At 41.6% G+C, this 13,620-nt stretch overlaps 2 long non-coding RNA genes across 2 annotated transcripts in view; both read right to left on the bottom strand.

Moving 5' to 3' along the window:
- LOC140002734 (uncharacterized) overlaps window positions 1-13,620 on the bottom strand; it is a 63,568-nt gene that overhangs the window by 48,796 nt on the left and 1,152 nt on the right. The gene's annotated exons all lie outside the window — the stretch shown is intronic.
- On the bottom strand, window positions 4,381-13,213 carry LOC140002733 (uncharacterized). The gene is made up of 2 exons (XR_011810029.1): window positions 12,440-13,213; window positions 4,381-4,566 (listed from the first exon to the last, which is right to left on the bottom strand). It is a non-coding gene; the product is annotated as an uncharacterized lncRNA (long non-coding RNA).

Raw genomic sequence — 13,620 nt, 5'->3', positions numbered from 1 at the left:
GAGAGAGAGAGAGAGAGAGAGAGAGAGAGAGAGAGAGAGAGAGAACACCATAGTCACTCTTAAAATAATTTCAATATTTTTCCTCTTCCTGTAAATCATGCATATCTTAGCACTTTATAACTGTGGCTGGCCAAATGATGAAATGATTGATTGAGCTCAAACTGGTGTCCACAGTTTTGATTTAATGGGCATTGTTTATCTATTTTAAGTGTTAATGACTAGAGAGTAAAAGCCTAGCTTTATTAGCTGTGATTGGACAGAGAAGTTAACTGATTTTTTTTGCAGTCCTCCAGGAGTGGGTATAAATTCTATATACACTGATTATACAGGGAGAAAAATGTACTCGTTTGCAGGTCATAAGCAGAAGCTTGTGCCAGTGAAAATTGTCCTATAAAAGGCTTGTTGAAAGCTAAAAGGACCCAGCTGCTCCCAAGTCATCAAACAGTATTTTGCAAAACAAAATCCCTGTGAAGTTGTTGATATAAGCAACATCCTCATCCTCTCAATTGCCTAGAAGCATCCAGCTTGAAGAGAGCTCATTCATGTTAAGTATGCTCAGTACAGCATAAAATCTGGTTTCTAACTCAGAAAGCTTATGTCTTTAGTGCTCCCCATCCTCCTCTTGCTGTGCTGCAGCTCTCAAATCTCCTTGATCAAAAGTGTTGATTGAATTCCATTTCTCAATGAAAAAGATCTGGTGTTGGATGAAAATTTGACATAGAGGTTCATCCTGCTCTCCCTTTCTGTGTAAGAGGACAGTATTCAGGATTACAGTGCTAAAATCTAACGACTAAAACACTCAGACTCAGTGTGGTTTGTGTGGGAGCACCATAAAATTTGTGTGGGATACCCCATAAAAGTCTGCTTTAAAGTGCCATGCCAAAAGCTCAGTTAAAAATCAGGCAAGTTGTATGGTAATGATGGCAATAAAATCCTCCTCTGAGCCATTCCTTTCTTCCCAGCCAACCCATCCCAAATCCATGTAAAATCTGCCACTGAAGACAGAAGCTCTGTTCTCACTGAAGATATCAGGGATGTCTACAACCCCTTGTAACCAGAATGTACCCATCCCGTTCCTCCCTCCCTTCCACCGCGTATACTCTGCAGAGCACCCCTGGAAGTGAACAGGAGTTGTGCCAAATTAAAAGCTGCAGGTTCAAGCCCTGCATGCTATAAATAATTAGCCTTAAAAATATCCGTACAACAAAATTCACTGCCTGAGGACTTGTAAATGTGTACGGTAAAAATAATTCTCTTGCTGCCTGTAAAATGTGTTTCTTATTAGAGATCTCTCCTGACCCCAAGAGTGCCCACAACGTATTTCTCTCTGCCTCTCACACTTACAGGCATGTGCGCATGTGCACACATACTTTGTTCATTTCTAAACCTGGCAGCTGTAGCAGTAACAGCAGTTGTAGACATTTTGAGTATTTATTCATCCCCCACATGTTGGGAAAGTCTTTGGGGTTTCAAAATAAGATCCTTTGCCTTCGTCGAAAGAAGAATAAATATATAAAAAAGAATGTTACAAATTTGGCAAAGATCACAAGACAACATCAATCCAGACCCTCATCAGAGCAAGGCAAATAACAATGTGCAGATTTTATTAAAAGTACAAGAATGAAAAAGCTGTTTCCCACAACTGAGGAACTTGAAGCCAAAAATAAGCAAGCCTGAACTCTAGCTTTGCCTGCAGTAATGAGCTGTTCCTCCCCTGGCGGACGAGGGATGACTGTTTGCTTTGCCCTGCATTGCACTCCTTTCTCTGAGGGTTGTCAGTTAAAAAACAGATTGCTCTGACTAAAAAAGAAAACATTTTCTTTGGTAGCCAATGAATCTTGATCCCCCCCTTTGCCCTAGCTTTATATGTTCTCTAAAGCAAAAATAACATTTTTATGGATGAATGCTCTTCTATGCAAGGTGCCTTCTGTTCAGTTTCCCACTACACAATTGTTGTCCACTTTCCAAAACACACAACATCGATCAATCTTAACTTTATCAATCCCTGATCAGAACTAAAGTCAATTTATTGGCACAACGGGGCACAGAACAAGCACATGTAAGCAACCACATTCTGGATGCAGCAACAACTGCAACCATCGACAGCACAGTTCAAGACATTTTTGAAGAGAAGGAAAATTCTTTTTGCTGTCATTGGGATTGTAATCACTGAGATCAGGCATAAGAGGGAGATGTGGTCACATAACAGGGCAATTCAGAGTTTAATTCCATTCATTTTACTCTTAACTGAGGATAGCATGAGATCAGAATTTCCCCAAATGAAAATATGGAATAACTATTGGTTCCACTGAGGCTATTCTGATTCACGTTGATGGAAACAAAACACTGTCTGGCCTTAGGGGCTTTAGCTTTTAAAAAGGACTTACCAGAGGGGTAAAATGATTCCACAGGAGATTAAAAAAAATAATAATAGAGTCAAGTTCCCTGCTCTGGATAGGTTCAACCCAAACAAAGATTTCTGGAATTGATGCTGAACTCACAGAGTGAGCTATCAGACCTGTGTTCTGGAAGAAATCTGATTAGGTGATCACAGTGATTGCTTCTGGCCTTAGAACCTCCAAGCTATGGGATGAAAATATATAAATCAAGATAAATATTTTCTGAAAGATCCTTTGCCTGATTCTTCTGTTTTCTTTCTATTTCCTGTTTGTTCACTTAATCACTGCTGTATTTTTTCTTTGAATGAAATGAAATGTTCTTCAGTTTATGAAAGAGATAGCACAAAAGCAAGACTAACTACTAATTCCCAGCAGAACCCCTTGGTGGATAATGCCTATTTATCAAATTTGAAATTGATTTGCAATTTTGATACTCAAGGCAATATGATCTCTGCAGAAACAGACACCTTTATATTGTCTTCTGATGTGGCATGTGGTTAGAATCATTCTTAAGACACTGTAAACCAAGACCCTTATCCCACAAGAGGGTTTTACACAGAACTTTGACTGCAAGTTTGAATCAGCTATATTAAACCTGAACATTTTTCAAGCAGTCAGACAAGTTTAAACTCCAGTGGAGCCAAAACATTTTCAGCCATATAACAAACAGCTTTTAGTGCTAATAAATGTCATTTTCCTCCCGTCTACAATATGTCATTAGATTCCCCCAGTATGAAGTGGAACTGCTCTTAAAGAATGCTAACAGAGTCCCACAATACATTTTACCTCCTTGGACTCCTAAAGTTACGTAGCAGGGGTAATTCAGGGGTACATTCCAATCTCTAGTGCTTATAAAGTATTTTTTCTTTGTCCTCAAGACCACACTTGCCTTTCTAATGAGGTGAAAGAGATGACTGAGATGGAAGGGTTCCTGAGCACAGATCTCATTTTCACCATGGATAGGTTTGGTAATTCTAGGCAGGTCACCAGCCTCCAGAGGGCCAAAATCAAAGAGGGAGCCTACAACGTTGTAACATCTATTTTCAGTGGCTCCATTCAGCTCCCTCTGTCATTTCAAGCACAATTCCTCCAGCTCCATTTAGACCTGGTCTTGTTCCTGGCATGTAAATGCATGACTCACCTTTACAGAATCAACACAGTGCATGGTTAAGCCAAGCAGGTGTACATACTGTCATACGGCTTTCAGCTGCCTCTGGCTGTCTGCTTGCATCCCTTCTCCTGCACATGGGTCTCACAAGGCAATAGCAAAAGCACAGAGCAAAAGCAGCTAGGAAGACAATGTAGCAAGTTGAAAATCAGGAGATGTACTCTGATGAATCTGCACTAAAGTTTATCCTCAACTGCATAGGTTGCAGATAAACAGATCTAAGAGAAAATGAACTTAAAGGAATCTAAATCAGAAAGCTGCACTACCTGGTGGAATGTAGCCAGAATTCATTTTCCAATTTACTGTCTGTAGTCTGAGCTAATAAGAGCATATTACCTCATAGTGAATTAATTAGCCTAGCTGAGTTTGAACCCATGCCTCACAGGACCTTTTGGTGAGCTGTCAAGAGTGTTTCCCCAGACGTATTATCCAGTGTAACCCTATTAATGAAGAGTAAACTATGGCATACCAGAACACAACTCTAAATGCAGATGAAAAATATTCTTGTAACCTCTAAATGCATTAAAGTGAATTCTGGTGATAAGACTATATAAGTATCCTGGTGTAAATACCAAGTATGAAAATACTAGTTTCTGAAACATTCATTTTAATGATTGAAAACTTCCAGGCTCAGTCACTTTAGCAAAATTGCTTGAAAGTTTAATAAAAATGTTCAGCAGCTTCTAGAGCAAAAGAAAAATGAAAGCTTTCTCAAATTCATTTTCATTATTAAAATAAGGGAAGAAGGGGTGATTCTGTTGCTGTTGTTAAATCCAAACACAGCACACATTTGCATGAAAATAACAACAAAAAAAGAATTAAAACTATTTTTCTCTTATTGAGTTGGAGTAGTGGCTCTTTTCACTGGCAGCACGAGGATTGGTTAGGGTCACTGTGGAATTCAAGATCATCTGAAGGTAATATGCAGCATGAATAACCCTGGGGCTGTGGCTGGACCCAGATGCTGATTCATCCTTTGGCAATGACTGTCCACAGAGCCTACAAGCAGTGGGGAAGCAGAGGAAGCAAAACAGGGAGAATTATAAAATACTCATATTATATATGAATATTTATAATACAGAGCTAGCCAAAGGATATGAGTTATATTGATCTTGTGTCATGAAGTTCTAATTAGCCATTTCACATGTCACGGGGAGAACAACAAATTCAGGCAGACACATATTCACAGCAATATTTTATTACACATTTTATGATTTTGCCCTGAGGGGGAAAGGAACTTGAGTGCAATTTCAGAACCATGGTGTACAAATACGTAACATGGAGCTGCCTTTGTGTCATCTCCTGATATTGTTGTATCATCTTTCACCTGAGGGGGGAAGCTCCTTTCAGGAACCACAACAATGACACGGAGACGGAATCAAGGGTTACAAGGAGCATGTGCTGCTGGCAATTGCACAGTACACTCAGTAGTAGTTCTTAAAAGTGGCTCATGGCCCATTTTAGCCCATGAACAAGAACTTCTTAGTATGGGGAAACCTCAGACCCATCATTTTGTACTGAGTTTATACATCAGATTTCCTAAGTGCTTTAAAGGTACACCTGCTAGGACTGAAGTAGAAAGAGGCTAAAATTCCAATTCAGATTTATGATATGCCAAACATGAGTTTTACAACATTGGATGTAGATATTAGATATTTAGTTCAAGAGTTCTTCATAACGGTCCTTTAAACTACTCTCACTTTCTTTCTGACATTTCCTTACATAGGAGATCTATAAATGGGTACAGAACATCAGAACTGCTTAGAAAATGGCTCGTTTTTACAATTTTTTTTCTTCAATAGCTTGTATTTAACAAATAAAAAATGTTTACCAAAATTTATTACATGGAGAAGTTGGTAGCAAGAGGCTAAAGGAGACAGGCAGGAATTGGTAGTTTCTGGTGGTGGGAAGCTATTTTCTGCAAAAAAAAATGTTCACCTTTCAGGAAAAAAAAAAAAAAAAAGTATTTAAAGTTTTCAGAGTTCGAAGTAAATTCCTAAAAAGGAAGCAAAAATTTCTATGGTGGGAAAAAGACACATATTTGGACTAGTTTTACATGATTCATCAGCTCAGTTGTGTGTTAGATGAATCAGAAGCCTCAAGTTCACTGTGCAATTGAATATTTAGAGTACTGGGAGAGGGCTCATCTAAACTAAGCACCAACATGTGTAAAATAAAATATATGTGGAGAAGGACAGAGCGCTGTAGATGGTTGTAGTAGCTAGGGGAAAAGTCACTGAGAAGAGATCTTCAGTTTGGCAGTATCATGAGTTATCAGGCAGGTCTTACAGCCATGGCAGACGGATCAACTCATTTAGAAGCTGAGATAACACAGCATCCAGACAAGCTAGTAAATCCTGCCAACAGTTTAGATCATCATTGGTTCATGGGCAGCCCCACAAGGGCACAGCCAGCCTGCTTGCAGGGCAGGCTTGGACAGACTTCATGAGAGCTGGTATCACTGAACCCACTGCCTGCTTAGATCACCCCTGTACAAACCATAGTTTATACTTTCCCTTTGCTCTGAAATAGTTAACTTTTTGTCTCCTTCTATTTTGTTAAGATACAAAACCCATCTCTACACTTTCTGATCCTTTGGTTAACCAAGCAGGTAACACAGCAATTGTTTGAACAAAATGCTTGCTGATCACTGCTGGGTCAACTCAGCATGGAAGGATTTCAGTGAGAAAAGGTACCTTAGTCAAGTCTGGAGTGAAACTTAAACTAAACAAGAGGAGATGGGGTTGTAACCTGAATCTGAATCTCTGAGACCCTATGAACAAAATTCTGTTCTCTAGGAAATGATAATTTCTAAGAAAACTTAAGTTCAGGCTTCCCTATCAAGAACTAATGGTTTCCCTGTAGGAAAATTAGAAAAATTGGGCAGGGGAAAGGGTGAGAAAACAAAGACTCACTTTGTTCCCCATCCTCAGACTGTCTTTTAGCTTTTGTCAGTTGAAAACCAGCTTTTTTTTCTTTTTTTCTTTTTTTTTTTTTTTGTATTCTAACCTTTGCCAGTTGGAACAGAGTAGTGGAACTATGTGGAAGCATTACTTTTTGAGTAGAAATAACACTTCCACATGGAAATAAAATGATTTCAAAAAAAGCTGTTCAAGAGAAACAAAACTTGCAATTACACACTATTTCTTTTTGGTGAAAATCTTCACTTTTCAGGAAAAGCTTTTATTTCCATTAAAAGGTTTTCTAGCCAGCCCTACCTATAGAAGATGTGTTAAAGTCGTGTTTCGCAAATCAGCACTAGCCTTTCTAGGGCCCACCAGCACAGCAAACATGACTTTGTCCAAAGCTATTTCTGCTACCCAGAGCTTTCTGCCTCAGGTCTCAGGCTGATCAGCTTGTAACTGCCTTGTTGCATAGTTGACTGCCTCATTTACACCAATGAAAACATCTGAGAGCCATTTGTGCTGGCTCAAATCATATTCTGCTCAGCACAAAAAAAAAGAAAAAAATAAATAAAAAGGCAATTGCATTGCAGGCAGAGCATGTTAAATGCACAACAATGGTCATTGTGCCTGCTAAACCCGCTGCAGCTCCAGCCCCACACGCTCCCAGTTGCGGCTCTGGCTGGAAAGCTCAGGCTTCCTGTCAGGGTTGTTTTGTGCACAATGTTTTGGTCTTTCCAGCAGGAGATCAGATACAGATCAAACACACAGGATCCTCCCGCTGAACAGAGAAACGGCCAGGAATCACCACGAAGTCACTCTTCTGTTATGATCTGGGTGGGAAACAGACATCGGGTGCTTTCTCTGCAGTTATAAAAAGTTGGAAGCACAACATGTAAAGAAAGATATAAATGGAGCTGTTCACATGACAACAGTCAGAGCTGAGGTTAAGTGCCAGGCTTTATGAGGAATGTCCCAAACCTAAGACCAGATGCTACCCAATGAAGACCATGGCAGTGCTCTAGCAGTGTAAAACTGGGCCTGGATGTTAAGGGAGGTGCCCTTCATTGCTGAGGAGTCAGTAGCAAGGTTGAGAGGTTCTGCCTGGGATCCCTGATTTGATCCACTTATCCCTACAGGCCACACAAAAGGCTTAACATTAAAGAACTCAACTTTAGTCCATGTTGGAGACTGGGCTTAAACCTGAGGATAAGCAGAACATGAAATCAGATGTAGCTCTTTTTAAAAGACCTCTGGTTGGATGGACAGATCAGTATCTTTTTTTTTTTTTTTTTTTTTTGACTCTTGAAAAACACCATTCCTCAACCAAGACAGGGATTGTAAACTTTGCTTAATTTGGCTCCTGCATAAGGTCATGCCACTATTCATTACATTCCTCCCCTCTCTGCTCTTATATGTGAAAGCCCTCAAGCCTTCCTGCATGATAGGGATGGAAAGGAAGACACTGCACTGCAGCCAGACACAGATTCACACACCAGTCTTTGTCCTTCTTGGGTTGCCCTTTGGCACAAGAAGCCACACTACAATCATCTCCCAGCTGGGAGAAACTTTCAGGAAACACCCAAGACTAAATATCTGTTTTTTTTTTTTCTTTTTCTTTTTCTTTTTCTTTCTTTTTTTTTTTTTTTTTAATTTATTTTTTCTCCTAAAGTGTCCCATTTGAAATCCATCTCATTTCACAGCTGGCCTGCCAGGTAAATCTCTCAGGAATGCAAATTCCTGAATTCTAGAATCTGTGTCACCAATCCGTGGTGGTTGCCTGTGCTGAGACATATTTTTGAAGGAAACTAAGTGGTAGGAAGGACCTGGATGGATACGCCAGTGATCTGATTTCATTTCTTCATTGTGGAGTAACTCTCATTATTAAACATGTCATTATCTTCTAGAGTAAGTCCCCTCAGCCACTTCTGCTTCTGTAAGAATCTTTTATGGGACTTGCAATGCACTGCAGACCTTCCATGCCAAGCAATGAAGACCTGATTCATGGCTGAAAACCATTTTGGTACCCTGTGATAATGACAAATCAACAAAAGATCAATTTTAAGCCATGACTGCATGTGTACAGAGCAATGCCATGTCTAGCTTCTTCCTAGGGCTGCTGTGGGATAAGATGTTGTCTCCCTGGGGCTACTGACAGTGAATGCAGGAGGTGAAGACAAGCAAGATCTCTGTCTGGGCTTTGAGAGGAGTCAGGAAAAGCTAGATGAGCCAAGCGTGTCTCCACAGAAGGAAGATAAAGCAGCGATGACTTTCAGCTGAACCAAATATGTACTTTCATGCCTGAGTGGGACCTGAATCGACTCCCTTCATGCCAATACAAGTTCTGTAGGGCACACACCCCAAGATCCAAGCGTTGCAAAGACTCATTCTAAGGAAAACGAACCAAAACTTGTGCCTGAGTTTCCCATGTTATGGGGTGGCCCAAGAGAAATACCAGACTCTAATTCTGAGCTTGATCCCCTTCCTCAGATTAGATTCCTTAGGGAAAACCAGAGGTTCAGCTTAGTTGCTTATCCCAGCATCTGTACTTTGCACAGTGGCCCAGAAACCGCAGCAAGCTTGGCTCCCCCCTGGCACTGCAAGATTTCTGCTACAGTTAACACTGGAAAGTAACCAGAAGTGGCCACAAATCAAAACCACAACGGGCCTGCTGCAAGTCTTACAAGCCTTGGTTTTATACCAAGCTAATAGTAGCAACATCACTGAAGCTATGGGTGATTTGTAGTCTGTAAGTGAGAACAGAAGCTGGCTGTTTGTGTAGAGAAGCTAAATCCCTTTAATTATTAAAACATATCCTATTGCTGTTGAAAATCCCATTGCCATTGGAAAAAATACACTTGTAATAAATGCATGCTATACATCAAAGACCTCTTTTGTAAATAAAGCATACATTTTTTTTCTTTTTTATTAAAAAAAAAAAAAGTCCCAGGGACTAAATTAACGTTTGATCTGTTATCTTTGAAACATTTTAGAGTGGCAGATTTATCTGCTGTTTATGTTTTTCTTCCCAATATAGCAATACATTAGTTTTGTTGATGAGGGGAAATGATTTAATATAAAGGGTTGGAGGGTCCTCTTCTGAAGCCAGTGGGAGACTTGGCTGAGCAGGAAAGGCAGCATTGGAGGGGGCAGTGAAACTCAGAGAAGCATTGCTGCCATTCCAAGTGCACTTCACAGAGCAGAGCACCCATGCAAGCCTGGCTCCATTCTGGCCCCCAGAGATGAACAAAGCTGAAGCACCATTTCTAACATGCACTATGTTTTGGTTGTGAAATGGCAACTGTGCAGCTATCTCTTACTAATTAACGTGACTTATTGCCAGAGGATCTGATGTCCCATACTATCATAAATACCAGAACCAAAAATTTGATCTTACTCTGGTAAAAACCCACCTTGGCTTTGAACCATGCCAAAAGCTGTCTAAGCGCAAGGAGAGGGGGTGTCCAGTGCTCTCCCAGCCAGCTGCATAGACAGCTACCAACACACAGATGGCAGACAACTCTGCTGGCCTCAGAGTCAGGCTCGGCCACCCATGCCCTGGGTGGGCACAATTTGGCCATGAGGACCATAGAGGAGAGCTGGTGAGTGTTCAGCCTGCCAACGTCAAGGTGGGAAATGAGATCTTTTCCATACAAACTACACCAATGATCTGGACTCCACAGGGAAACCCAGTGTGAAAAGTGCCACTTTTACAAGTTGTGTCTGCTTACTGTGTCCTTACTGCTGTTCCTGTGACCCATGCACAAGTTCATGCACTTCCTGACATCACTTCCCCTGCCAAAAGCAGGGCTCTCACTTGCCCCGTGCACCAACCTTTTCTGCCCGGTGCTGCTGGCACAGGGCAGACCCACTGGCATGGCCAGCAGCCCTCAGTGCCCCTGTGATCTGCAGCTCCCCACTCCATCCCCACAGCCTCGTGCACTGCGTCAGGCTAATACTTTCCATCCTGCAGCATGCCACAGAGACCTGGCCAGTGCTGCATTTACGAAATGCTTCATGAGCAAGGCTATGTAAATAAGCAATGCAAGCACAACATCTGTTACCCAACCCTACCAATTGTTTGTATGGAGAGCTTCAATCAGCAGCCCCTCCAACCAAAATTCAAATTAATATAAGGACTTTGATTGCACATTTCTGCTTGGATCATGATTTACACTGCAATGTTTCAGGGATGAAATAACAAACCTTCAGTGGGTGATAGGGGAAATATGTTCCTGAAGGTCCCATGGGCCATAAGGCAGCCCATTCAGCTCCTTTTCCAGGCTGCCTAAGGGGAAGGAGCCTGCCATGACCCCTTCCCACTCCAGTGATGGAGCCTCCAGGGCACCATTTTCTACCTGTGGCCTGTGGCCTGAATTTAGACTACACATACCCTGCTCACTCTACAGTCCTAGCATACATCCCTTACACAGCCTCTCAGTAAGGCCTGCTGGGGAGATCTCTAGCTATCATAAAATGCTAAGAATCATGAATATATCCCCCCAGACGAACCCCTGATATGTTCCCTACATAGGTCCTTCCACTCCACACTAACTCTTAAAATTGTTATTTATAAAACTCTGTTACTCCCTGCCTGATCAGACTGGAAGACGAGGAGACCCTCCTGTGTGCTTTGCCAAGTGTTCATACAGTTCCTGGCCTTGAAGTTTCAAGTCATTCGAGCAATTCTTAATTTGATCTATAATAAATCCAGTTTGGGTTGGCAGGGCACAGCAAGCACACCCTGAGCTTTCCTGCTACCCACAGGGCTGAACTGAAAGAAAACCCACAATCTGGGGAGAAGAAAAAAATGCAAAGCTTGCTTTTGGGCAGTTGAGAGAGCGGGATCTATTTTGGGACTAATTCAATGAGAAATTTGTTTACAAGGCTCTGGGGAGGAACAGAAGTTATGTGCTATAAACCAAAATAGGTCCTTAACTCTCTTCCCAAGTAGTGGGTATCTGAAGGCTCCTTTAGCGCAGAAACACATACTTGGAGACAAACCATAGGAGCAAGAGTAAATAGAAAAATAACAGAGCTCTGCCCACCCACCCCCTTAGCAATCTCTGTGAGACACCCAGTGCCCCAGGGCAATGGTTAGGAGATTGACCAAATGGACTTCAGTCAGGGGAAAAGCTTTGGCAGTGTAAACACTACTGTGGCTTGAAATATAGACCTACAGGGTTGAGCTTGAACAAGAGGCAGTTGGTGCCTTGAAATCCTGGTTTCCATATTTCCAGAGTGACTGGGGCCAGTGACCTCCCATCCTGGAGGAGATTCACAAAGGACACCTGCATGGTGCTGTCACCTGAAGATCTGGCTATCAGCTATTTTGGCAAGCAGACTATGCTATGATTTACGATGTCAAATATTTGCTACAGAGAATACAGTGGAGTCTTCATGAGGGAAGCTGCAAGTTTCATTGAGGTCTTTATAAAGGCTGCGTTTTAAGCTTCCTCACTGCATTTGTTTCTCCCTGAAACTTCGTAAAGCAACAAGCTGGCAAGTATGCACCACAAGAAGTCTATACACATTAACATATCCTGTTCTATATCATTTAGACTACAGAGACTCCATTGCTAAGCTCTATATCATATGCCCTCTTTCTACTGCAGACCAGATCATATCGCTGAGGGAACTTCACAGCTGCTGGCAAGATTATGTCAAATAGTTTGCCCCCCCCCAAAAAAAAGAAAAAATAAAAACAAATAAAAAGCTCTTAATGACAATTTAATGAAATATCTTAATCTGAAAATGCTGAAACATTTCATGTTGACTTTTTAAAATTCTGTTTACAACTTGAAATGTTCATTTTAAATGACTTAGACTTAAAAAAGAAGAAAGAGGTGGAAAATTTTAACATGAGCAAACTAAATCAGGAGCAACTTTGTTGCAGTTAGACCTCAAGCCTGATCAAAATTAAAATTTTTCCTTTTTTTTCCCTCACTGTATCTGCTCACTGTACTCACAATGTCTTGGCTGAGTCCCTGCATCAGAAAACCCACTTGCTGCTCCAGCCCTGTGATATTCATCTTTCAGCTATCGGTGAGGTTGGTGTTCTGATGAAGTTACAGACACTTGAGGGAGTGAGGTCACAGCCAACCTTTGTGAAGTCCCAGGGATGTCACAGAACAGTGCTCTCACCATATACCATACCCAATCCTCTTTCTTTTTCACCAGAGCTCAGCTATGGGTGGGAAATACACTGAGTGCCGGAGGTATGCAGAATACTGGAAGGATCCCAAAGAGCTTCATTTTTCATCAGGCTGCACTAAGGTCAATCCCGGCATTGCTGTCAACTCCCTTTTCCTGGCTCTAGGACTGCTGCAAGAGGAGCCATCTCAGTTGATCATGGCCCAAATCACATTCAAGAGCTCATAGAAAAGCAACAAAAGTTTAGTAGGAAGCTGAACAGCATCATCTTAAAATTCTTTTACTGGCCTTTTTTTACTCCCTATTCAGCACAGTTCCGAGGGCCTTTGTACACAGCCTTCAACAATCTCCCAGCATAATAAAGGTTCCTTTCCATTGCTCTAGTGATAGCCTGTCAATTGGCTATGGCTCAGGAAAAGCAGGAGCTGGACACCCTCCAAATCTGCTGAACAGAGCACCAAGACACTGATTACAAGAGATGACTCCTCATAGCCTCTCCTTCAAAAGGACAGAGGCATCTATGTGAAGGATCACAATGAAGGGTCTTACAGTCCCAGAACTGGAAGGGTTTGCACTCTGAGGTCCCTTTTCAGCCCCATCAATTACCCTTCATTACAGGGGCGATGATTCTCTGCAAAATCTGATCTGCCTCTTGTGAAAACCAGAGCTGCAGCAGCTCACTCCAGAATAAATTTCCACTTTACTGTGTTTCACTTAGCCCTGCAGAACCAAACACATAAAAATAATTGTGCTGGTGAGTTAGCCAGCCCAAGAGCAGACAACCTGGAATCTATTCCTACTTATGCACTGGCATGAGAAATGTCTGTTCAGTTTCAGTCAGGAAGGATGAGGAAAAGCTGTCTCAGGAAACTGGCACAAGTAGGTATAAGTTGTCTGTGGTCTTTTCTTGGTAACCTCTCTGTGCAAGCAATCAACCAGCTTGACTTTCAGCTCTATTTGCCTGGCAGGTGGTTGGAAAGGACCATATTTTCTTCCC

The sequence above is a fragment of the Anas platyrhynchos genome, chromosome 6 (assembly GCF_047663525.1).
Source record: "Anas platyrhynchos isolate ZD024472 breed Pekin duck chromosome 6, IASCAAS_PekinDuck_T2T, whole genome shotgun sequence".
Lineage (NCBI taxonomy): Eukaryota > Metazoa > Chordata > Aves > Anseriformes > Anatidae > Anas > Anas platyrhynchos.
Note: the sequence above shows the minus strand (reverse complement) of the source record. Positions and strands in the feature narration are given on the sequence as shown.